The 27,105-nt window shown below is 35.2% G+C and overlaps 1 pseudogene; it reads left to right on the top strand.

Moving 5' to 3' along the window:
- The first annotated feature begins 401 nt into the window (after positions 1-401).
- LOC114368224 lies at positions 402-27,105 on the top strand (annotated as a pseudogene).

The following is a 27,105-nucleotide window of genomic DNA, read 5'->3' as shown; positions in this document are numbered from 1 at the left end:
GAATGATATAAAGAGAAAAGGAACAACACTCAGAGCCTCATCATCTTTTATTCAAGAAGAAAGTGACAAAGAGGACTTGACTGAAACAGAAGAAGATGATGATGATTTCAGACTCTTTGTGAAAAGGTTCAATAAATTTCTGAGAAACAAAAGAAATAAAAGGGAATCAAACATCAATACAAAGAAGAAAGAAGAAGACTCCTCCTTAGCCCCAACATGCTATGAAAGCAATCAACCTGGGCACATGAGATTCGATTATCTTGTCTTTGAAAGAAGAATTGAAAAATCCAACAAGAGGAATCTCAAAGAAAAGAAAGAAAAGAAAGCATAAATCACTTGGGAAGAAAATGACAAAAATTCTTCAAGTGATTCAGAAAAATAAAATCATAAATGTGGGTATCATGATGAAAGACTATGAAAACGGAGAAGAGCAAAGGCGATACATTGATAACAATTTCTCCAAACACATGGCATGCATCAAAGTTTATTCATATTTCTGCCCAAGATAAATGGATATGTGATTTATGGAGACAACAAACAAAGGTCACTTGATCAACAAGCCCAACAAGTAATATCAAATGATACCAACAGGTCACTTGTCTTTGATTGATTACTTTGATGATTTTTGTCTATGATTGTTAACTTTTGATTGCGTTTTGATGCTTGTTTACTACTTAAATATTTGATTGTCATTAATGTTTTTGATTGATAGTTATGTTGTTTGTCTTTGATAATTGTTTTTGATTATGTTTTGATGATTGCTTTTGTTTGATTGTGTTTAATTGTAAGTATTTGATTATATTTGATTGGTGTGTGTTAATTGTTTGATTAATATTTGTTTGAATGAATTAAATACATATTAGTGATGATGATTGATAGTGTTAGATGTATTTAGCATAGACATAGGTAATTTTTTGAGGAACTAGCCTAGTTTATGCTCTGGTAATCGATTACCATTTAGTGTAATCGATTACACAAGGACAGGCAGCCTGTAATCGATTACAACATCCTGTAATCGATTACCAGAAGGCTTACTACTCCTGTAATCGATTACCATACCTTGTAATCGATTACACTTCATCCTCCTCTATAAATACCCACGAAACCAGTCACGCTGTGTAGCCTTACCCTCGTTCTCGAGCCTCCTTCATCCCTAATATTCAAATTCTCATATCTTCCTCAATTCTTCACCAAAACACGTCCCGTAAAGCCCAATCCTCCTCTTTTTCACTCCTCTTTCGATTACACCGATTGAAATTCACTAAAACTTCATCAAATGGCAGAATCGTCAAAGAAGAGAAAGGGATCATCCTCCATCGCCGCTGCTGCTGGCCATCGCCGCCATGGACCATCTGAAGCACCAACAGCACCTATCCATTCTTCCTTGTCATCTCCAAGATCATCCACTCTGTTTTCTTCCGATGATCAACGTCTACGGTGCCTCTCTCAATTTTCTTCTAGGATCATTTTAGACCCTAAGTACCTAGACATAAATTTCTTCAATGATGAGACATTTGATTGTTATCAAGTGTTTCAAAATTCTGGCTTGGTTGATTTCATGTCTTTAAAATTGCCTTATTATCCTGAACTTGTCAAAGTCTTTTACTGCAATTTAAAAATTTAGGATGGCATTATTTCTTCTAAGGTGCATGGTATTCCCATGATCATTGATCAATCATTGTTCTTTTCTTTGACTAAATTACCCAGTCAAGGTGCACCTTTTGAGGGCACCCTTGTTGATGACTGGAAATTTGATTATTCTAGTCATGATGCTCGTCGTATGGTTTGCAATGACCAGGCTGAAATGACCAGTAGATTGCTGGCCGGATCATTACCCTTTGATAATCGCATCATGCACTACATTATTGTTAGAATTTTGCTTCCCCGGTCTTCAAATTTGGCTCAAGCCTCTGAGGAGGATTTGATTTTGATGTGGGCTTTCCTTACCGGTTGTCAGATCGACTGGGCTCACTTGGTTCGGTACCGAATGCATAAGGCATTACGGGCCAATGCACCTCTCCCTTACCCTCAATTGGTCACTCTATTTCTCCGTCATTTTCAAATTCCGCTTGATGATAAACCATTTGTTCAAGTCAAGCGTTCCTTTGCTATTGGTGCTGGTGCAGTGACTTATTTTGGATACCGTAAGGATCGGAATGGTCAATGGCTAAAGAAAGATGCACTTCCTCCTCAAGATGAGCGTACTCCTTCTCCTCCTCCTCAACGAGATGATTCAGCCCTCATGACTGAAGTTCTTTCCGAGTTATGGGGTCTTCGTACTTATGTTGGCGAACATTTTGATTCTCTGGATACTCGCTTTGCCGGCATGGATATCTGTCTCACATAGCTTGAAGAAGATGTGGGTTATATTCATCAGAGCTTCGACCTTCCACCACCACCTCCACCTTCTTAGAGTTTAGTTTCTAATTTTCTTTTAAGCCTTGTATTTTGGCTATGCTATTTAAGTTATCATTTTCTGCACTCTATTTATCTTTTAGTATTTGGACTTTAGTCTTTTATGTTTAGATTCTATGTGGTTTTGAATTATGACTGTTTGGATTATATTTTGGTTATGACTTATTTATGATTTTGGTTGGTTATGACTTATAATTGATCTTTGTCCACTTCATTATTTTATCTGTATTGATTCCCATGAACTTTGGCTTTTTGATGTTGCCAAAGGGGGAGAAAAATGGGGTGGTAGAAAGCTTAGAAAAAGCTTAGAAATCAAGTGATAATCAATTCCAAAACATAGGGGGAGTGAACGCAATATATTATGCATATACATTGCTTGCTTGTATCTTGATTTCAGGACTTAAATTGTCATCATAAAAAAGGGGGAGATTTTAGAAGCAAATGATTTTGATGTTTTGATGATGATCATGATGATTTGATGCAAATGCGCTTTTCAAGTTTAATTCAAGACAATGATTCAACAATACAAGACACAACATCAAGATGATCACTAGTATTTTAGGAAAGGAATTCCTAATTGAAATAGCAAAAGGTTTGCCAAGTAATTTAAGTTGAAAAGTGTTTTTCAAGAGATTTACTCTCTGGTAATCGATTACCACAATGGCCAAAAATGGTTTACAACAGCTATTAAAAATTTGAATTCAAATTTTAGACTATGTAATTGATTACACAATATTGGTAATCGATTACCAGTAGTTAATAAACATTTTAATTCAAATTTTAAAACCTGTAATCGATTACACAAATCCTGTAATCGATTACCAGAGGAGACTTTCAGAAAATAACTTCCAAGAGTCACATCTATTCAAATGGTTTATGAATGACCATCAAAGGTCTATTTATATGTGACTTGGAAACACGAATTGGAAGAGAGTTTTCATTGCCCAAAAAGTTTTATCCTCTCAAAAGATTAAGAGAGTTTTTCTGAATTGAAATATCTTATTCTCTCAAAGATTCCTTGGTCAAACACTTGCATATTCAATAAGGAATTGTGATTGATCTTCATTGTACAATCTATCTCTTTCAAGAGAGATTTCTTCTTCTATTCTTCTTACTCCTGAAAAGGGATTAAGAGACCGAGGGTCTCTTGTTGTAAAGGATTCCTGAACACAAGGGAAGGGTTGTCCTTGTGTGGTTCAAACTTTGTAAAAGGAGTTTTACAAAGAGAGTGAAAAATCTCAAGTGGGTTGCTTGAGGACTGGACGTAGGCACGGGAAGTGGCCGAACCAGTATAAATCAAGTTTGCATTTCTCTCTTCCCTTAAACTTCTTTTATTTATTGTTATTTATCTTTGGCTTGAAAGAAGTTTATTTTGAATTGTCTTTTAAGTAATTCATGTTAAGGGTGCATTGTTAATCCAAAAAGAGAGAGTGAAATTTTAATTGGGGAATAGTTCTTGTATCTTAATTCAACCCCCCCCCCCCTTCTTAAGATAATTGAGGCCATTTGTCTAACACCATTATGTCATACCCTAATTTCATTTGGGGATGATTGTTTGTCAACATGTGGATTTTCGCCAACCGAGTTGAGCTACTTAACACCAATTGTCACGCAATCTGTAGGGTTTTGTGAAGTTTCAGAAGGAAATGAGCAAAAAACTCAAAATGGGGGCCAAATGGTCAATTTAGCGGCATTCTTCAGCCCCTGGGCCCACCTGGGCCCATTAGTAAACTTCAAGGTGAAGTAACCAGCTCGCCTGGGCGAGCTGAGCTCTCCTGGGCGAGCTGTGTTGCAACCTGCTCCCCTTGTTTTGCTATAAATAGGTGTGAGGGGCTGAGGGGAAGGTGTTCAGCATCATCTTCCATTTTTAATTTCTAGCGTCTCAATATATTATGGGACTCAATCGATAATTCGAGTAAAAAGGTATTACTATTTGTATTTCCTTCGAGCTTACATTTTCAATTGCGAGCATCTCGATATATTATGCAACTCAATCGGATATCCGAGTAAAACGTTATTGCCGTTTGAATTTGCTCGGATCTTTCATTTTTGATTTCGAGTGTCTCGATATATTACGGGGCTCAATCGAACATACGAGTAAAAATTTATTGTCGTTTGAATTTGTTTGGAGTTTCTGGTTTCAATTTCGAGCTCTCGATATATTATGGGACTCAATCGGACATCTGAGTAACAAATTATTGCCGTTTGAATTTGCTCGAATCTTCTGTTTTTAATTTCGTGCGTCTCCATATATTACGGGACTCAATCAAACATCTGAGTAAAATGTTATTGCCATTTTAATTTGCTCGGATCTTTCATTTTTTATTTCAAGTGTCTCGATATGTTACGGGACTCAATTAGACATTCGAGTAAAAAAGTACTACCGTTTGTATTTCCATGAAGCTTACATTTTCAATTGCGAGTGTCTCGATATATTACGGGACTCAATCGGGCATCCAAGTAAAAAGTTATTGTTGTTTGAATTTGCTCGGATCTTCCGTTCTTAATTCTGAGCGTCTTCATATATTACAAGACTCAATCAAACATCCGACTAAAAAGATAATGTTGTTTGAATTGGCTCGCACTTTCATTTTTAATTTCGAGCGTCCCGATATATTATGGGATTCAATCGAACATCCGACTAAAATGTTATCGTCGTTTGAATTTGATCGGATCTTTCATTTTTGATTTGGAGTGTCTCCATATATTACGGGACTCAATCGGATATCCGAGTAAAAAGTTATTGTCGTTTGAATTTGCTCGGATCTTTGATTTTTAATTTCGAGCGTCTCGATATATTACAGGACTCAATCGGACATCCAAGTAAAAAGTTATTGTCGTTTGAATTTGCTCGAATCCTCTGTTTTTAATTTCGAGCGTCTCCATATATTACGAGACTCATTCAAACATTCGGTGGAAAGGCTAATGTCGTTTGAATTTGCGCGGCACATTCATTTTTAATTTCGAGTATCTCGATATATTACGGGATTGAATCACACATCCGAGTAAAAAGTTATCGTCCTTTGAATTTGCTCGGATCTTTCCTTTTTGCTTTGGAGTGTCTCGATATATTATGGGACTCAATTAGACATCCGAGTAAAAAGGCATTGCCGGTTGAATTTGCAAGAGCTTCTTTTTTTAATTTCGAGCATATCGATATATTGCGAGACTCAATCAGACATTCGAGTAAAATATTTGTGCCGTTTGAATTTGCTTGGATCTTTTGTTTTTGATTTCGAGTGTCTTGATATATTACGGGACTCAATCGGACATCTGAGTAAAAATTATTGTCGTTTGAATTTTCTCGGATATTCCGTTTTTAATTTCGAGAGTCTAGATATGTTACGGGACACAATCGGATATCCGAGTAAAAATTATTGCCGTTTGAATTTTCTCGAATATTTTGTTTTTAATTTCGAGCGTCTCGATATATTACGGGACTCAATCGGACATCCGAGTAAAAAGTTATTGCCGTTTGCATTTTCTCAGAGTTTCCATTTTTAATATTGAGGCTCTCGACATATTATGGGACTCAATCGGACATCCGACTAAAAAGTTATCGTCGTTTGAATTTGATTGAATCTTTCGTCTTTTTTGGAGTGTCTTGATATATTACGAGACACAATCGGACATCCGAGTAAAAACTTATTGCTGTTTGAGTTTTCTCGGAGGTTTCGTTTTTAATTTCGAGGCTCTCGTTATATTTTGGGACTCAATTGAACATCCGAGTAAAAAGTTATTTTCGTCTGAATTTGTGCGGATCTTTAGTTTTTGATTTTGAGTGTCTCTATACATTACGGTACTCATTCAAACATCGGACTAAAAAGTTATTGCCATCTGAATTGCTCAGATCTTCCATTTTTAATTTCAAGCATCTCGATATATTACGGGACTCAATAGGACATTCGAGTAAAAAGTTATTGTCATCTGAATTTACTCGAATCTTCCATTTTTAATTTCAAGCGTATCGATATATTATGAGACTCAATCGAACATCGAAGTAAAAAGTTATTGCCGTTTGAATTTGTTGGAAGCTTCTATTTTATGTTTTGAGCATCTCAATATATAGCAGGACTTAATCAGATATTCGAGTAAAAATATATTGCCATCTGAATTTGCTTGGATCTTTGATTTTTATTTTCGAGCGTATCGATATATTACGGGACTCCATCAGACATCCAAGTAAAAATTTCTTGTCATTTAAATTTGCATAGAGTTTCCATTTTTAAAAATATCGAGCTTCTCCATATATTATGGGACTAAATAGAACATTCGAGTAAAAAGTTGTTGCCGATTGAATTTGCTCGGATATTCGATTTTTAATTTCGAGCGTATTGATATATTACGGTACTCCATCGGACATCCTTGTAAAAAGTTATTGTTGTTTGAGTTTGGTCGGGTCTTCTATTTTTAATTTCGAGCGTATCGATATATTACGGGATTCAATCGGACATCCTGATGGAAGCCTGCTTGTGGAGCTTTTATGGAGGCTGGATCTTTGAGCTTCAATGACGTCCTTTAATGGTGATTTTCCACCATGGAGATGCAGCGGAAGACAAAGGAGAAGAGGTAAAAGGCAGCACCATCCATTAGGGAATAAGCCATGGAAGAAGGAGCTTCACCACCAAGATGAGCCTTGGATAAGAAGCTTGGAGAGGATGCTTCAATGGAGGAGAAGAAAGAGGGAGAGAAAGAGAGAGGGGGGAGCACGAAATTGAAGGAAGAAAAAGGGAGAGAAGTTGAACTTTGAGTTGTGCCTCACAAGACTCTCATTCATCAAAGTTACAACAAGTGTTACACATGCTTCTATTTAGGTAGCTTCCTTGAGAAACTTTCTTGAGAAAACTTCCTTGAGAAGCTTCTTTGAGAAAACTTCCTTGAGAAGCTAGAGCTTAGCTACACACATCCCTCTCATAACTAAGCTCACCTCCTTGAGAAGTTTCCTTAAGAATATTCCTAAAGAAGCTAGAGCTTAGAGACACATACCTCTCTAATAGCTAAGCTCACCTCCTTGAGATGAGAAGCTAGAGCTTAGCTACACACCCCCTATAATAGCTAAGCTCACCCCCATGACAAAATACATGAAAATAAAAAAAAAATCCCTACTACAAAGACTACTCAAAATGCCTCAAAATACAAGGCTAAAACCTTATACTACTAGAATGGCCAAAATACAAGGCCCAAACGAAGGAAAAACCTATTCTAATATTTACAAAGATAAGCGGGCTCATACTTGGTCCATGGGCTCAAAATCTACCCTAAGGCTCATGAGAACCCTAGGGCCTTCCCTTGGATCTCTGGCCCAATCTACTTGAAGTCTTCTATCCAATGCCTTTGTGAGGTAGGATTGCATCATTCCCTCCACCTTGGAAGGGATTTGACCTCAAATCTTGATGTTCTTCATACTCTGGGTTCCTTCTCTCAACACCTGTAAAAAGAACAAAAACATATGTATTAGTGGTGTTTGGTATGTTGAAGTAAGGTAAGGCCTAAAAACCCATTTCCTGGGCATCTTCCCATGAAGGAACATGGTTTGTCACCTACTCAATGAGTGGTGCTACAAGTATAGAAAAATATGGAACAAACCTTTTGTAAAAGTTTGTTATGTCATGGAAGCCCCAAATTTCTCTTATACTTGGTGGAGTGGGCCACTTAGGAATGACCTTTATTCTCTTTGGGTTCATGGGAACCCCTTGATCACTATTTGAAAAATTAAGAAAAGTAACGCAATAAAGCATACCTTTTTCTGTATTTTCATATTGATTATTCCTACCAAAAAGTATGACAAACCTAAGGTGTTTCATATGAGTACCTAAGTTTGTATTGAAACTAAAAATAAGAACAAACCTACCTAATGGGTCCCTATGTACACACACCATATAGATGTTAGGTGCACGAGTGATTTTACAAAGGAGGGTTGCACCACTCAAAACATTCATCATACCACCTATTATAGGGACTTGGTGCCTAATAATACCTATTTTGGGCACCAACAAAGCACAAGGATTTAAGCTCTTGCGAACCAAACCCTCATCCAACAACTTCTTTACTTGAGGAATAAACTCAAGCCCAAGAGGTGTGGCAATGCTAGCAAGTGTCTGATGCAATCCTACCCGCAAGGGCATTGGATAGAAAAACTCCAAGTAGATTGGGCCAGAGATGCAAGAGAAGGCCCTAGGGTTCTTATGAGCCTTAGGGTAGATTTCAGGCCCATGGGCTAAGTACGAGCCCACTTATCTTTGTAAATATTAGATTAAGGTTTCATTATTTTTGGGCCTTGTATTTAGGGCTCCATAATGTAGGTAGGGTACCCTAGAAATATAGGATTTTTTTCAGCCCTTGTATTTTAGGGCACCTAGACTAGTTTTTGTATTAGGGGTAGTTTTGTAATTTCACATGCACTAAGTGGATATTTGATGTGTGTGGTTGGAAATAAATTTAATTGAATTGGTAGAAGCCCAATCCAATTAAATTTTAGAGGGGGAGGTGAGCATTTGCTTACTACACCCCATTGCCACATCATATAGTCATACTTTGTGCATGTCCTTCATGCTTTTCATGTCTCATGACACCTAAGCACACTTAGTGGAGAATCTTGGAATTGATCTTGGATTAGTGGGCTGAACCATAACTAAAATTCACTAATCATAATTAGTGAAATTTTGGCTCCAAAGTTTGGCTCCACAAATTCAATTTCAAATTCAAGTGAAATTTGAATTTCCCTCCAATTTTGTGTGACACTTAGGCTATAAATAGAGGTCATGTGTGTGCATTTTTTTTCAACTTTGATCATTTGAATATTAAACTTCAGATCTCAAAGCTCATTTAGAGCACAAAATTTCGTGCTCTTCTCTCCCTCTCCCTTCATTCATCTCCTTCTTCCTCCAAGCTCTTATCCATGGCCTCCTATGGTGGTGAGCTTCTTCTAGACTCATCTTCTCCTTGAAGTGGCATCTCCTCTCTCTCTTCCTTTCTCCATTCCGCTGCCATTCATCTTCCAAGAAGCAAAGGAATCCATTGATGAAGAAGATCCTAGGCCTACAAGCTCCAATGGAGCTTGCATCAGTGTCTTTTTACAAAAGAGAAAATGTGGAGGTTGTCTAAGAGGGAAAGTTTCTTTAATGTTTGTCTTTATTGTAAAATGAGTTTCCTTCTTAGCTAACCTCTTGGAGGAGACACTTACCTCCTTACAGTTCTCTTTAACCACTAATGGTTGTCCTTCTTCTTGGGTTAGATTTCTTCACTAGATTCTTCCCCTTTTGCTTTTTCACTTTCACTAGAGGAAGGTGAAGTAGTAGCCTTATATTGGCCACTATAAATGTCTTGGCCCCTCATAATCATGGTTTTTGTGGTGGGGTATTGAGAAGTAATGTGTCCTCTTCCAAGACATTTAAAGCACTTTACAAAGCTAGTTTTCTCTTGCATACTAGCCTTAGGGGCTTGCTTTTCTATTGTCTGCCCCTTATCATCTTTGGGCTTAGAAGGTGTCATCCCTAAGATGCCTTGACCTTGGTCTTTCTTTGGATAAGAGTGAGAGCCATAAGATTTTGATGTAGACTTCTTTTTAAGTTGTTGCTCTACCCTTATTTTGCAAACTAAGTTAGCCTCTACATTGTCCTTCCCATGGAAGTATGGGAGGTTAATGTTAGCCTTTTAAGGCTTTCTTTCCTTTTCTCTTCTATGGGAGTGAGGTCTAAGATGTGACCTATGTCTTCCTTCATAATAGTTACTAAGTTCTTCACTTAGGCTCTTGCAAGAGTTATGACTACTATAGGAGGCATGTTTTTCTCTTTTCATTTCTTTCATTATTTTTCTTCTTTCTTCCTCTCTTATTTTCTTTCTTTCATCTTGACTTATTTCTTCCACTCTTTTTAATTTTTTCCTTTTTCTTTTCCCTCTATTTTTTCTTTCCATGACTTGAGGGAACTCAACTCATCTAAGATTCTAGATAAAGGGTCTTTATGACTAGTACCCTCGCCATTAACACTAGATGAATGATGACTCATGTTGGTTCCTAAGTTGTGGTTCTTTCTTGTTGGAGGTTTGAAAACAAAAGGTAAAAGAAACTATGGTTGTAACTAGCCAAAATAAACACTAAAAGAGGTGCGAAAGATAAGGTAAAAAAACTAATTGGTAAAAGGAAAGCTATCTAGGCGGTTTGACAATGGAAGGTAAAGGAAATAAGCTATGAAATTAAGCAAGAAATGTAAACTAGGCGAATCCTAAGAGTATTTGGATGACCACATTCAAGGTTCCCAACAAAACACTCACTATCCTAAGGAAAAATTGCCTAAAATTATTACACACAAATGGAAGTTTGGTAACCTATTGGAGGCTCCCAACACACTTCCAATGAAAGGCCTTTTTGTTTCAAAACTTAAAAGCAATGAAGGTAAGTAAATTGCAAATTACAAAATTACAAAACGGTCCTCAATTTTGGTGGTTGTTCTCTCTTCGGTGATTCACTCAATTTGGAGTGCTTCTTAGTCCAATAGCTCTTAAGGTGGTTGGCCCCTTTCTTCTTGACTCAAATTCTTCAAGGGATGGTACCATTCCTCCTTCTAATTCCCTATATGGCAACCCACAAACAAGGAAACAAAGAGACAAGCAATAACCAAAGAACAAAAAAATGAAATGAAAGCTAAACCAATTGAGTTTTAACAAGAAAATTTTTCAAGGATTACTCAACAATTAAAGCAATGAAAAGGACATAGAAGCAAGCTAGGACTCAAAGAGAAACTTAGAATGGCTCTAGAGTAGAGTAAAAAAACTAAAAAAAAAGACTCAACAAACCTCTAGCTTTGGCACTTTTTTTCACAGTAGTTTTCAGTTGAAATTTTGGAACTAAGATTGGTATAACATAGGCACCAATTATAGAATAAATTTTGAGCCAAAACAACAAGCACACTTCCCTTTCAATGTTTTTTTTTCCTAGATACTGATTTTTCTGCCAACTTGTGTGATTTTTCTTATTTTTTCCTTTTATCCAAATCACTTGTTTCTTTTTTTCTAACTTTTTTTCCAGATGTCTAGAAAATTCAGTAAAAAGTTTCAGCTCAAAATTCGAAGTAACCAATTCTCAGTAATTTTTACAAGTTTGTATGTCCAAGTTGCCAGCACCAGCGATTTTTTTTTAAGCATGGTATATTGATTGCCTAGGGCTTACTTTCAACCTTCCTATGTATGTTGAACTCACTAGGATTGTTTACCACAGTTTTAGGAGTTCAATATTCACTTAGGATCAACATTTCAGCCAGCAATTCAATCACCAAAACTCAAATTCACAATAGACACAATCACAAGGAAACCTAAAAGTTCAAGAAAAGGTTCACAATCAAAGACTCTCAGAATTTTGCATGAACATGTTAAGGAATAATTAACATGAAAGATTTGACTCAAATCAAATAATAGGCTAAAAGAATTTCATACACTCATGACCAAATGAGTTAGACAAAGAAACAAGAAAATAAAATTCAGCACAACATAAGAAATCTTATGTGACAAGTATCATGACTAGGCATGACTTCTATGACAAAACTACGATAGGTGAACAAGTCACTCTAGATTTTTGAGGTTTTCTTCTACTTTAATATTTTTGTAAGAATTTTATGGTTCAGGTTTCAGCCACAAAAAATAACATGACAAAACTCAAAGGAACCTAAACTCAACACAATTCATGGTTCAAGAACAAGAACAAGAAATTTGAACCATAGACAATCAAATCTAGCTTTTATAGCAAGTTTAATCGGTGGAAACTCTAAAGAATCATGTTAACAACATTTAGCACAAGACATGTGAGGAGATACATGGAGAAAAATGAAGAAACAACAATGGAAGAGAAGGTAAAGCAAAAAATTAATGGAGGTTTAAGGAGCACCTACTTGAAGCTCTTGTGCTCTGATACCACTTGATGGAAGCTTGCTTGTGGAGCTTTTATGGAGGCTGGATCTTTGAGCTTCAATGAGGTCCTTTAATGGTGATTTTGCACCATGGAGATGCAGCGGAAGACAAAGGAGAAGAGGTAAGAGGCGGCACCATCCACTAGGGAATAAGCCATGGAAGAAGGAGTTTCACCACCAAGATGAGCCTTAGATAAGAAGCTTGGAGAAGATGCTTCAATGGAGGAAAAGAAAGAGGGAGAGAAAGAGAGAGGGGGGGAGCACGAAATTGAAGGAAGAAAAAGGGAGAGAAGTTGAACTTTGAGTTGTGTCTCACAAGACTCTCATTCATCAAAGTTACAACAAGTGTTACACATGCTTCTATTTATAGACTAGGTAGCTTCCTTGAGAAACTTTCTTGAGAAAACTTCCTTGAGAAGCTTCTTTGAGAAAAATTCCTTGAGAAGCTAGAGCTTAGCTACACACATCCCTCTCATAACTAAGCTCACCTCCTTGAGAAGTTCCTTAAGAATATTCCTAAAGAAGCTAGACCTTAGAGACACATACCTCTCTAATAGCTAAGCTCACCTCCTTGAGATGAGAAGCTAGAGCTTAGCTACACACCCCCTATAATAGCTAAGCTCACCCCCATGACAAAATACATGAAAATAAAAAAAAATCCCTACTACAAAGACAACTCAAAATGCCTCAAAATACAAGGCTAAAACCCTATACTACTAGAATGACCAAAATACAAGGCCCAAACGAAGGAAAAACCTATTCTAATATTTACAAAGATAAGCGGACTCAATCGGACATTCGAGTAAAAAGTTATTTCCATTTGAATTTGCTCGGATCTTTTGTTTTTAATTTTGAGGCTCTCGATATATTATGGGACTCAATCAGACATCTGACTAAAAAGTTATTGCCTTTTGAATTTGCACGGATCTTTCATTTTTGATTTTGAGCGTCTCAATGTAATATGGGAGTCAATCAGACATCCAAAAAAAAAGTTATTACCGTCTAAATTTGTACGGAGTTTTCATTTTTAATTTCGAGCGTGTCGATATATTACAGGACTAAATTGAATATCCAAGTAAAAATGTATTGTCATTTGAATTTGCACGGGGCTTTCATTTTTAAATTTCGAGCGTATTGATATATTACGAGACTCAATCGGACATCTGAGAAAAAAGGTATTGCCATTTGAATTTGCACGGAGTTTCCATTTTAAATTTTGAGTGTATCATATGTTACGGGACTCAATCGGACATCTGAGTAAAAAGTTATTGCCGTTTGTATCTCCTCAGATATTCTATTTTTAATTTCAAGTGTCTCGATATATTACGGGAGTCAATCGAACATCCAAGTAAAAAGGTTATTGTCATTTGAATTTGCATGGAGTTTCCATTTTAAATTTTAGGCGTCACGATATATTACGGGATTAAATCCAACATCCGAGTAAAAAGTTGTTGCCGATTGAAATTGCTCGGATCGTTGATTTTTAATTTCGAGCGTATTTATATATTATGGGACTCAATCGGACATCCTTGTAAATAGTTATTGCCGTTTGACTTTGCTCTACTCTTCTTTTTTAATTTCAAGCGTCTCGACATATTACAGGATTCAATCGGACATCCAAGTAAAAATTTATTGCCATCTGAATATAATCGGGGCTTCTGTTTTTAATTTCAAGGTTCTCAATATATTATGATACTCAATCGGACATTCGAGTAAAAAATTATTGTTGTCTCAATATGTTCCGAGCTTTTGTTTTTAATTTATAGTCTCTTGATATATTATGGGACTCAATCGGACATCTGAGTAAAATGTTATTGCCATTTTAATTTGCTTGGATCTACCGTTTTTTATTTCGAGCATCTCAATATATTACGGGATTCAATCGAACATCTGAGTAAAAAGTTATTGTCGTTTGAATTTGTTGGGAGCTTCTATTTTCAGTTTTGAGCATCTTGATATATTAAGGGACTCAATCAGACATTTGAGTAAAAAGTTATTGCTGTTTGAATTTGCCCGGATCTTCCGTTGTTAATTTCGAGTGTCTCGACATATAACGGGATTCAATTTGATATCTGAGTAAAAAGTTATTGTTGTTTGAATTTGCTCGGATTTTTCATTTTTGATTTTGACCGTCTTGATATATTACGAGGCTCAATCGAGCAGCTTAGTAAAAAGTTGTTGTCGTTTGAATTTGTTTGGATCTTCTGTTTTTAATTCCGAGTGTCTTGATATATTACGGGACTCAATTGGACATCCTAGTTAAAGGTTATTGCCATTTGAATTTGCTCGGATCTTCCGTTTTTAATTTCGAGCATATCGATATATTACGGGACTCAATCAGACATCTGAGTAAAAGTTTATTGCCATTTGAATTTGTTGAGAGCTTCCGTTCTTGATTTCGAGCATCTGGATATATTATGGGACTCAATCGGACATCTGGGTCTCAATATATTATAGGACTCAATCGAAAATCCAAGTATTATGGGACCCAATTGGACATCCGAGTAAAAGGTTATTGCCATTTGAATTTGATGGGAGCTTTCGTTTTTGATTTCGAGCGTCTCGATATATTATGGGACTCAATTGGACATCCTAGTAAAAAGTTATTGCCGTTTGAAGTTGCTCGAAAATTTTGTTTTTAATTTCGAGCATTTTGATATATTGTGGGACTCAATTGAGCATAAGAGTAAAAAGTAATTGTTGTTTGAATTTGTTGGGAGCTTCCGTTTTCAGTTTCAAGCATCTCGATATTTTAAGGGATTCAATCAGACATCCGAGTAAAAAGTTATTGCTGTTTGAATTTGCTTGGTATTTCCATTTTTAATTTTGAACGTCTCGATATATTGCGGGACTCAATCGGACATTCAAGTAAAAGTTTATTGCCGTTTGAATTTGCTTGGATCTTCCATTTTTAATTCGAGCGTATTGATATATTAAGGGACTCAATCGGACATCCGAGTAAAAGGTTATTGCCGTTTGAATTTCTTGGGAGCTTCCGTTTTCAGTTTCGAGCATCTCGATATATTACGAGACTCAGTCGGACATCCGAGTAAAAAGTTATTGTCGTTTGAATATGCTCGGAACTTTTGTTTTTGATTACGAGCATCTCGATATATTACTGGACTCAATCGAAAATTCTAGTGAAAATTTATTGCCATCTCAATATGTTTCGAACTTCTGTTTTTAATTTCGAGACTCTCGATATATTATGGGACTCAATCGGACATCGATGTAAAAAGTTATTGTCGGTTGAATTTGCTCGAATCTTTCGTTTTTGATTTTGAGCGTCTCGATATATTACGAGACTGAATCGAACATCCGAGATAAAAGTTATTATCGTTTGAATTTGCTCAGATCTTTTGTTTTTAATTTCGAGCGTATCGATATATTACAAGACTCAATCTTATATCTGAGTAAAAAGTTATTGTTGTTTGAATTTGTTGGGAGCTTTCGTTATCAGTTTCGAGCGTCCCGATATATTAAGGGACTCAATCGGACATCTGGATATAAAGTTATTGTCGTTTGAATTTGCTTGGATCTTCCGTTTTTAATTTCAAGGCTCTCGACATATTATGAGACTCAATCGGACATTCGAGTAAAAAGTTATTACTGTTTGAATTTGCTCGGATCTTCCATTTTCAATTTCTAGTGTATCTATATATTACGGGACTCAATCAGACATCCGAGTAAAAGGTTGTTGCCATTTGAATTTGTTGGGAGCTTCCGTTTTCAGTTTTGAGCATCTCGATATAATTTGAGACTCAATCGAACATCTGAGTAAAAAGTTATTACCCTTTGAATTTGATCAAATATTTCGTTTTTAATTTTGAGCGTCTCGATATATTATGGTACTCAATCGGATATCCTTGTAAAAAGTTATTGCCGATTGAATTTGCTCGGATATTTGATTTTTAATTTTGAGCATGTCGATATATTATAGGAGTCAATCGAACATCCAAGTAAAAAGTTATTGTCGTTTGAATTTGCACGGAGTTTCCATTTTTAATTTCAAACATCTCGATATATTACAACACTCAATCCTACATCCGAGTAAAAATTTATTGCTGTTTGAATTTGCTCGAATCTTCCGTTTTTAATTTCGAGCGTCTCGATATATTACGGTATTCAATTGGAAATTCGAGTAAAAAGTTATTGCTGTTTGAATTTGCTCGGATCTTTCGTTTTTGATTTTGATTGTTTCAATATATTAAAGGACTCAATCGAACATCCAAGTAAAAAGTTATTCCCGTTTGAATTTTCTCGGATCTTTCATTTTTAATTTCGAGCGTTTCGATATATTATGAGACTCAATTGAACTTCTCAGTAAAAAAGTTATTGTCGTTTGAATTTGCTCGGATCTTCCATTTTGAATTTCACGCGTCTCGATATATTACGGGACTCAATCGAATATCCGAGAAAAAAAGTATTGCCGTTTGAATTTCGACGGAGCTTCCATTTTAAATTTCGAGCGTTTCGATATATTACGAGACTCAATCGGAAATCTGACTAAAAAGTTATTGCCATTTGTATATCCATGGATATTATGTTTTTAATTTCAAGCGTCTCAATATATTACGGGAGTCAATCGGACATCCAAGTAAAAAGTTATTTCCGTTTGAATTTGCATGGAGTTTCCATTTTTAATTTTGAGCGTCTTGATATATTACGGAACTCAATCCAACATTCGAGTAAAAATTTGTTGCCGGTTAAATTTGCTCGGATCTTTGATTTTTAATTATGAGTGTATCGATATATTACGGGACTCAATCGGAAATCTTTGTAAAAAGTTATTGTTGTTTGAGTTTGCCCGGATATTCCATTTTTAATTTTGAGTGTTTCGACATATTATGGGATTAATTCGGAATCAGAGTAAAAAGTTATTGTTATTTGTATTTGCTCGGATCTTGCACTTTCAATTTTGAACGTCTCGATATATTACCGGACTTAATTAGACATCCGAGTAAAAAGTTATTGCCGTTTGACTTTGCTTGGATATTCCGTTTTCAATGTCATGCGTCTCGATACATTACGGGACTCAATCGGACATCTGAGAAAAAAGTATTGCCGTTTAAATTTGCTCGGATCTTCAATTTCTAATTTTGAGCGTATCGATATATTACGGGAGTCAATCAGACATCCAAGTAAAAAGTTATTGTCGTTTGGATTTGTTCGGAGTTTCCATTTTTAATTTCAAGCTTCTCGTTACTTTTTTTTTTTTTTGGGATTTTGAATTTTGATAACAGGCAGCTTGTATTCCATTGGCATTGAGTGGTCGTGATATATGTGGTAGTGCCATTACCGGGTCAAGGAAGGTAATCTCTTTGTTACTTTCTTTGGGTGTTTGTTTGTTAATTTGTACGTAATGCCTTGCTTCTGTGGTTTGGTGCCTGAGTTTCTGTATGATGGTGTTTCTTTTAATCCCCTTTGTTCATATCCTGCTATTGTGTTTCCATGCAGACGGCTGCATTTGCACTACCTACTTTAGAGAGGTTGTTGTTCCGTCCAAAGCGCATGCGTGCAATAAGGGTCCTCATTCTTACTCCCACCAGAGAGAGTTGGCAGTCCAGTAAGTATTTTTATAATTGTTCTCATTTTTTCATCTGGATCATATTTATTATGTAAAAATATTGAAAATATTTAGTTGTGCTAGGAGGGCAAGTGGCCCATAGATACTGAAGTGCACTAAGAATGTTGTCTTCTTTTATTCAGCTGAGTATGTTGTGTGTGGTGTGCCTACTAGCATATATGGCTTTGCATCATGGCAATGATTGCATGCATGTTCTTCATTCCCACCTTTGCAAAAGCTTGAACTAATGTGCTTCATTGAGTATACATGGCTCAATGGTTGTGCATTGGATGCATCTAATTTTTGCATTACTCAATACCTTAATTATTTATTTAAAATTATTGAAATAATTTTTTGTTGTAAATATAAGTACAAACTTGTCGATGCTCTAATTCAAATTATGCTTCATTTAAATCAATGCTATATGTATGTATATATAATTGTATTCATGTGAATACAAATTTTATCATACTTCCAGTGAAAGGTTGTAGATGTAAAATTTTCAAAGCACTCTTTCCATGATTCATGTAAATCGCTTTTAAAATACTTATTTCTAATTATTTTTGACAGAGTTCACAGTATGATAGAGAAGCTTGCTCAGTTTACTGATATAAGGTGTTGCCTGGTTGTTGGGGGTCTATCAACAAAGGTTTGATCACTGTTTCAATTTCATGATGACTTGTAATTATAAGATATGCTGATGGTTCAGAATAGAGTTATTTGCTTCTTGTGATGCTTTCAGTATGCAGTCAGCTGTTTGGGTTTTGTTTGTCCATTGGAAATATCCTCTTCCACCTTCCGTCTTTTATACATTTCCATCTACAATTCCAATAAATTTTGGGTCCCGTTACAATACATTTCCTGTCTGTTTGACACAATAATCAATCCTTCAGTTTCAAGAGATGCTTTTTCTTTCCTACTAGTATTAACTTAAATTTGACATATTTGAGCACTGTATGTTATCTGATCTCTTTTTGTAGATGATATGTATTGCTGTAACTGTTGCGAGTCTCACATCGAGTAGTTAACGAGCATGATAAGTGCTTATATAACTGGGTAGGCCACTTCTTTATGAACTGGTTTTTAAGGGGACCTTTCAAATGTCTGGTCAAACTTTAACTTGGAATCAAAGCCAGTTCTGTTCGGTGGTGTGGATCGAGGGGACGTGTTGCTGGGTAGGCCACCCCCTTATGCCTTATTAGATAGTGAGCCTTTTGAAGAAATATTTCAAAGTTCAAACTAATCAGAAGGGAAAATACGAAGGATTGTATTTGATAAACAAAAGTTCATTGGTGATTTCATAATATGTGGTTTCTCATTTTGACCAGATGTTATCTTACTGATAATATATATCACATGATTAGGTGGTTTTTTAATGGATGAGAGCATGCAATGTGGCTTTTACAGCTATAAAAAGTTCCACTATTATCTAGTTGATAGGTAACGCAGGTAATGCAGATTGCCTCCTTTAATATTTATTCTTTAAAAATGGTGTTTTCTCATCCTAGGTGCAAGAGGCTGCTTTGAGAACAATGCCAGACATTGTTGTGGCTACTCCAGGACGCATGAATATGATAGACCATTTACGCAATGCTATGTCTGTGGATTTGGATGATCTTGCTGTTCTAATCCATGATGAGGCAGATCGTCTATTGGAGCTTGGATTTAGTGCTGAAATTCAAGAACTTGTAAGTTTTAGTGCAAGAATCGTTACAGTTAAATATGCAGTTTTTATAATTTATCCTGATTTTAGTATTTGATGAAAAAAATCTTAAACCGATTTTTATTGTTTGACAGGTTCGCTTGTGTCCCAAAAAAAAGGAAGAATATGTTGTTTTCATCAACAATGACTGAGGAGGTTGATGAACTTATTAAACTTTCCCTGCCAAAGCCCTTGCGTCTTTCTGCTGACCCATCTACAAAACGGCCAGCAACCTTGACCGAGGAGTAATTTCTTTACTATTTCACTTTCCCTTTATATTTTCTAATTTCCATTGATATTAGCTGTATGCCATATGATAGTGATAAAATCACAAGTTGTTCTGAAAGAAAATTAAATAAGTAATGCTTTTTCAATGTTCTCCCTTATATGCAAAGCTTTTGAGGGAATGAACATAGAAACCAGAGCGGCTTTTTGAATTCTAAAAACAGATGAACAGATGAAGTGTGTGTTTCATGTTTGTTTAGAGTATTTTACACATAAAAGATAATTATGCAAAACTATTATGTTAAATATTTTGAAGTTTGCTGGGTTTTAGCATCTAGTAAAATCCTTTGAAGTGTGTGTTTCATGTTTGTTTAGAGTATTTTACACATAAAAGATAATTATGCAAAACTATTATGTTAAATATTTTGAAGTTTGCTGGGTTTTAGCATCTAGTAAAATCCTTTGAGCTTTGTTAACTACTGTTTTTCTTTTCAGGGTTGTTAGAATACGAAGAATGAGTGAAGTAAATCAGGAAGCTGTTCTTCTTTCAATGTGCTCCAAAACTTTTACTTCCAAAGTCATCATCTTCAGGTTTTCATTTCATCATCTACAAGTCTTTTTATTTCAGATTTTAAGTCTGCTCCTTCATTTGCACTGCTTTATGATTATTATTTCCCTTCTGCCACTATTCTGCTACCTCTAACCAAACTGTAAAATCTATCATTTTGATGTGCAGTGGAACAAAGCAACCTGCAAATAGATTGAAAATTATATTTGGATTAGCTGGCTTAAAAGCTTCTGAGCTTCATGGAAATCTTACTCAGGCCCAGCAGCGCCTTGAAGTATGTTGCTACTTGCTAATATTGATGTGTTTATTTGTGTATTTTAGCTCTTGGGTTGCCTTTGTAGTTGTGTTACTATCAACATTTTTGGGATACTAAAATGATGGTGTTCATTTGGATCATTTGTTATTTATTTTCCTGTTGAAAGGATTTTCCGCATTAATTATGGTTGTCACAAGATTTTCTGACTTCTGATTGTCTATTTAGGCTTTGGAACAGTTCAGGAAGCAGCAAGTGGATTTTTTGGTTGCAACAAATGTGACTGCCCGTGTAAGAGTCAATCCTTGATGTTTATTTCTTTACTCATTTTAAATTTGAATGGTATTATTATCTCAAACACTCCCTTTTTGATCCAACTGTTTGGCGAACATACAATTATTAAATCTTTCCCTATTTGCATTTTGGATTTTGGATATAGATCTGACACTGTTGCATATGACTTTATTTATAGGGCCTTGACATTATTGGTGTTCAAATAGTTATCAACCTTGCATGTCCACGTGATCTTACCAGGTATAATCTATGATCCATATTGGTAGTAACTCTGCTTGAAATGTTGTGTGTTATTGTCTTCCTGCAATTTTTGTCACTTTCCTTCGTTGCAAAATAAATGATAAATGTTGATCTCACCTTAAAGATGATCTCTTTCTCAGTATGGGATTCCTGATAATTTATTTATTTATTTTTATGTATTAAGCTATGTTCATCGAGTGGGTCGTACTGCAAGAGCCGGAAGAGAAGGATATGCTGTCACTTTTGTGACTGACAATGACCGATCACTTTTAAAAGCCATTGTGAGTATCATTTGAAGAGTTGCTGCATTTGTTTTTCAGCTTTATTTCATATTTCCTTGCACTGTTTTCGTTATAAGATAAAAAAGTTGTGCATGCTGATCTGGATGTTGGGTCCCGTTTACATAGATTCTGTCACCAAATATAAATTTTTCCCAATTAGTTATTCAAGTTTGACATTTCATGAGAGTTTATACATCAAACATTCATATAGCATCCTCTACAGAGAAATATCCCATTTATTATTATCTACTAATTTTAGTTTTCGTTTGGTCTGATTGCACTGACCTTTCCTATTAATCACCTTTTAAAAAGATACCGGAAGAAATATAGATACCTTTATTGTTTTTACATGTAGCTGTATGTTTAATTCTACGTACTAGTAATTTGGATTTTCCTAGTTGAAAATCTTATTGATTCTCTGTTCAGGTAGAGAACATACAAACTGAAAAAAGAAAAAGAAAGTTGATGTTTTAAACGAGTCATTATATAATCTCTTCTTATACACGTCGATTTTCAATTAATCAGGCAAAGAGGGCTGGTTCAAAGCTGAAAAGCCGCATTGTTGCTGAGCAATCTATACATAAGTGGTCTCATATAATTGAGCAAATGGAAGACCAAATTTCTGAAGTACTTCATGAAGAGAGGTTTTGATTTTATATAGTTGCTAAGGCTTCATTTTTTTTTCATTTTTCAGTTTTTTTTTTGTATTTATTTATATTTTCAATTTATTTCAGAGAAGAAAGAGTTCTAAGAAAAGCTGAAATGGAGGCCACAAAAGGTATTGTTGAGTTATTTTGTTTTACTTGACTTTTGTGACACTTTCTACCTCTCACATATATACTAATAAAGGAATAAAAATTTAAATATAAATTAAAAGTATTTTTAAAACATTTTTAAATACAAGCCTTTCAAAGGAATAAAAGGCTCACATTTCCTTTCTTTTACATCATATTCAAACTTGTCCAAATAAATAATAAAGTCATCTCGGCTCAAACAAGGTCGTCTAAGCTTCATACAATTAATATAGAATTTATATCCTAATGTCACATCCTATCAGAGCGTTGTGTTCTCGTGTCCTTTAGCATGAGATTCTTTATAGTTATCCACCAATTCATCTGCTCCCCGAATACAAAGTTCAAGATCATCACAGGATCCAAACACAAACAATACACACGAGTGAGTTATCACATTCCTAACTAATAGATAGAAACAAGAAAACATATGCATGTAGGTATAAATATCATATAAACAAAATACAACTTACTTAATAGTCATCGACCTATTCATCTGCTCCCCGAATACAAAGTTCAAGATCATCACAGGATCCAAACACAAATAATACACACGAGTGAGTTATCACATTCCTAACTAATGGAGAGAAACAAGATAACATGTAGGTATAAATATCATATAAACAAAATACAACTTACTTAAACATCACTCACGTTATTTCACCACTTTGTCGCACAACATTACATCGCAACACCACACATTTCATTCATTTTTATAACATTCACGTACTCAAGGATCAAAACACAATATCATTAAGTCAATCAATATCGATCAATACACAAGCGTTATGCAACATATACACTAAGACTCAATCATATATGCAATGTGGTATCATGTCAGTGAAAAACCACGTTGGGTGCCTAGGAGTACATAACAAGACAAACCACACACTAGTAAGTCAAGTCACTCTCACTAGGTAAAATCATAGGGAGACTAGTCAGGGTCACAATATTTTGTGAGAATGCTCCAACCGTATGGGATCAATATAGGCTTAAAGGAGCACTCAAACCGAGTGACCCCCAAGACCTACACTCTGAAGAGTCCATCAGGACCTCTCCCTCCTGATTCATGTCCAACCCAGAAAATATTTTAGCACACAGACTCTATGAACTGTACAAAACACACGATTACTCAATAGTTCTCAAAATAGTTTTAACTCGTCGTCCTTTAAGGGTCTTAGCATTAACTCGTCGCCCTTAAAGGGTCTTAGCATTAACTTGTCGCCCTTAAAGGGACTTATAGTCGTGTGATTGTACAATCCATAGTTTACAACTCAATGCATACAATATCTCAATGCACACAACATCTCAATCACGTGCATACTCAGTTTATCACATACACTCAATCTCAATCACAATGGTAAATCTCAAAATAGCATGTTATCACACCTCATGAATCATATATTCTTTACCTATGAACTATGCAATACACACAACTACTCAATTATTTTCAAAATCATTTTAACTCATTGGGTTCTCACAGTGGATCCCATCACAATACTCATCGCCCTTAAAGGGTCTTACAATTGTGTGATTGCACAGTTCATAGCTCACAACTTAATACACACATCTCATCCCAATACACATGTATTTCATCATACTCACAATTTATCACATACTCAAGTTATCACATACTCACAATTTGAATCATCATTTCATAATCTCAACATATCAATTTATACAAAAGATATTATCACAACATGGGGTCTAAAACCCCTGAAATAGTTTCTCACAATTATATCAAAATCAATTAATCAAAATCATGGATCAAAATACAAAAACATCAAAAGTACTCAATTTTATCAATCAATTCTCATCAGAACATCAATTGGTACGTAGAACACAACAATATTGTATTTATAATCATAAAGGGAAAATTATAATTCAATAAACATCCCAAAATAAACCCAAATTTAGTTCATTCTAACCCTCAATTACGATAAATTCATCCCTTACCTCTAAGCAAGCTCACGTGTCTTCCGACAGCGATAACAGCATCTCTAACAATTTCCTGAGATTCCTCAATTTTTTCCTTTAATTACTCTGATAGGGTTTTCAAACGTTAGAGAGAAAGAGAAAGGATTGAAGCTTTCATTTGTACTGTCTTCGTTCGATTCTGTTATCTCCCTTCGACAGTTTTGGGTTTCTGCGAGAAAAGAAAAAGCTACGATGCAAAGTGTTTTTCTCTCAGCGCCGACATTATTTCGAAATTTTCAACGGTGAGAATGCTTGGAATTGGGTTGCAAACCTAGTGATTAAATTTCACAACGATCCAATGGTGAATGAGTCCGAGATCATCGTTTTTCTGAGATAGATTTGGTGATCTGCAAGAAAAAGAAAGGATTTTGGCGGGGAGAAGGGGAAAGAGGAGGCATCGTCAATGTGAAATATTTTCTCTAAAATTATTATTTTAATTAATAAAGTTATTTTTTCTTATTTATTTAATTATAAAAACTTTATCATTTTATAAAATTCTATTTATTTATAAATAATAATCCTTTTTAATTTAATCTACGAAAAATAGAATGTTACAAAACTTTAATCTTGGTATGCCTTGAATTACACAAATGTAAGGTATGCCTTGAATTACACAAATGTAATTATGTCCAGTTTTTGTGTGTTCTCATCTTGTCTTGCAAAATAGCATTTCCAAAGTAGCATCACTTAGAAAATTTTATTGTATGGTATTGATTGCTTTCATTTTCTAATCCTTAACATTTTCCCTCAATACAATTATGCACTTATTGGCAGGCCGAAAACATGATTGCACATAGGGAAGAGATCTTTTCCCGCCCCAAAAGAACCTGGTTTGTCACAGAGAAGGAGAAAAAGCTTGCTGCAAAAGCATCCAAGGTACAATATTATTTCATCTTGTTAAAATGATTTCTCAAATTACTGGCATTTATTTTCCTATTTTAGAATGGAACATTATACTTGAGAAATCTAAGAATATTTTGACTCGGGAATAGGGATAAATTGTGTCTTGACAGTCCGCACAAGGTCTCTCTATATTACTGTATTGCATTTCCAAATTAGCTTATTTTGAGGCAACAATCTCTCATTTTCTGCTTTTTAAGAAAGTATCTGGAAAATAATGATTATTTCTTTGAATAAAAGCTAAACCAAACATGCAACTAATGCTAGTACTTAAATAATAATTACAATGATTCAATCATAATTACACAACTTAATTAGTTCCCAAGATTGCTCCTAATTGGTTATGATCGATGGTTTTAAAACGGGATTGGTGATTGACCACTGACCAGGGAAGACATTGATTCAAGGTTCAATGGTCTATTATGGTTAAAGTGTGGTTGAACTGGTAGTAGTTAAATATATATATATTTTTTAGTATTATATAATATTTTAAGTAATAAAATAATATAAAATTATTTTATAAATTAGGTGAAATGTTTACCTGTGTTGATAAGAAATGAAATGATTGTAAACAGGCATCCATGGATAAGAGTTGCGAGTTCTGGGAAAGAGGTTATTAGTGCTGAACAAGCTGAAGACCTCAGAATGAAGGAGAAGAGGAAGCGAGAGCGAGAGGTAAAAAGTTTTCACCAATTTTGTTATGCATACGATTTTTTTTGTTATACATATAAAATTCAAATAGGCTTGCATGTATGTGTTGCTATGTATTTACTTGATGAATGTCTTTGGTGTAGAAACATTTGCCTAGAAAGAAGCGTAGAAAGTTGGAAGCAGCTAGAGAGATGGAGGAGGAGGAGGATGACAAACAAGTAGAGGTATGTACTCCTTAGTCCTTTCCTTTCCTATTAACATTCTCTGTGCAGTGAAGGTTGAAATATACTCTTTGTTCCTTACTTTGTTACACTGAAAATGAAATGCATATAATTGCAGACTAAGGGGGGAAATAAAAAAGAAAAGGGTGGAATGTCACTTGTTGATCTTGCTTACCGACGGGCAAAAGCAGTGAAGGCTGTCAAGAAGGCCTTAGATTCTGGCAAGATTGTGGAGAAGAATAAAATGAAATCTAATAATAATTCCCGAAAAACTCCTTCAAGGACAGAAGAGATGCGGGAGTTATTCCAGACTGACATGAAGGATAAAAAGTCAAAAAGAAGAGGTGTGGGAGGAGGAAAGAAGTCAAAGAGTTCATTGAAAAGCAAGTCAAGGTATCAATTAAAAATCTTGTCTCTTTTCAGAAACTAGTTAGTTGCATGTTTCTGAGCTTTTAAGCATCCAACATATTATTGATTCCATCTTGATTGAGTCCAAAAATTCTTTGCTTCTAAAGTTGGAATAATCATTGATCTGGAGTGGTGAGGCTTTTGAGAAGCCCTACTAAACAATAATGATATAGGCAATCGATTTTTTTGCACTCATTTTCATTTCCTTTGGTTTATTGAATTTGATATTTTTGTGGTGAATTCGATATTTGGATCCAATAAATTGCTATTTATTTGTTTTTTTGCTGTACAACACGGTGAAAATTCAGTGTGCTCTCAACATTTACTTTATGCATCTCAACAATTACTTAACACTTGTTTGCGCAACGCTAATAAATAAAGTCTTAATTCAAATTCGCTTTTCAGGTACAAGCGCAAGTAGCATTTGAGGCTAACAATCCCTGTCATAAATATGTGCATGGAAGGACCATAAATCTGCAATGCGTGTCCTTATACCATATCAACTCCACTATAAAGGTGAGTTTGGGCTGCTGCTTGTGGGTGTTTTTGGGTGGCCATGGTAATATAGGGTATGGTAGTAGTAACTACTGTAAATACTCTGTTTTTTTGGTTAATTGTATGACATGAGCTTTGGTTCTTGTCCTAAAAATGGACAGCATAAATTATAGCTGCTCAATTTTGTAATCCTAGCATTAGATTCAGTTTTAAATGTTA

The sequence above is a fragment of the Glycine soja genome, chromosome 9, assembly GCF_004193775.1.
Source record: "Glycine soja cultivar W05 chromosome 9, ASM419377v2, whole genome shotgun sequence".
NCBI classification, from domain to species: domain Eukaryota; kingdom Viridiplantae; phylum Streptophyta; class Magnoliopsida; order Fabales; family Fabaceae; genus Glycine; species Glycine soja.
The sequence above is the reverse complement of the archived record's forward strand: the minus strand, read 5'-3'. Positions and strand labels throughout refer to the sequence as shown.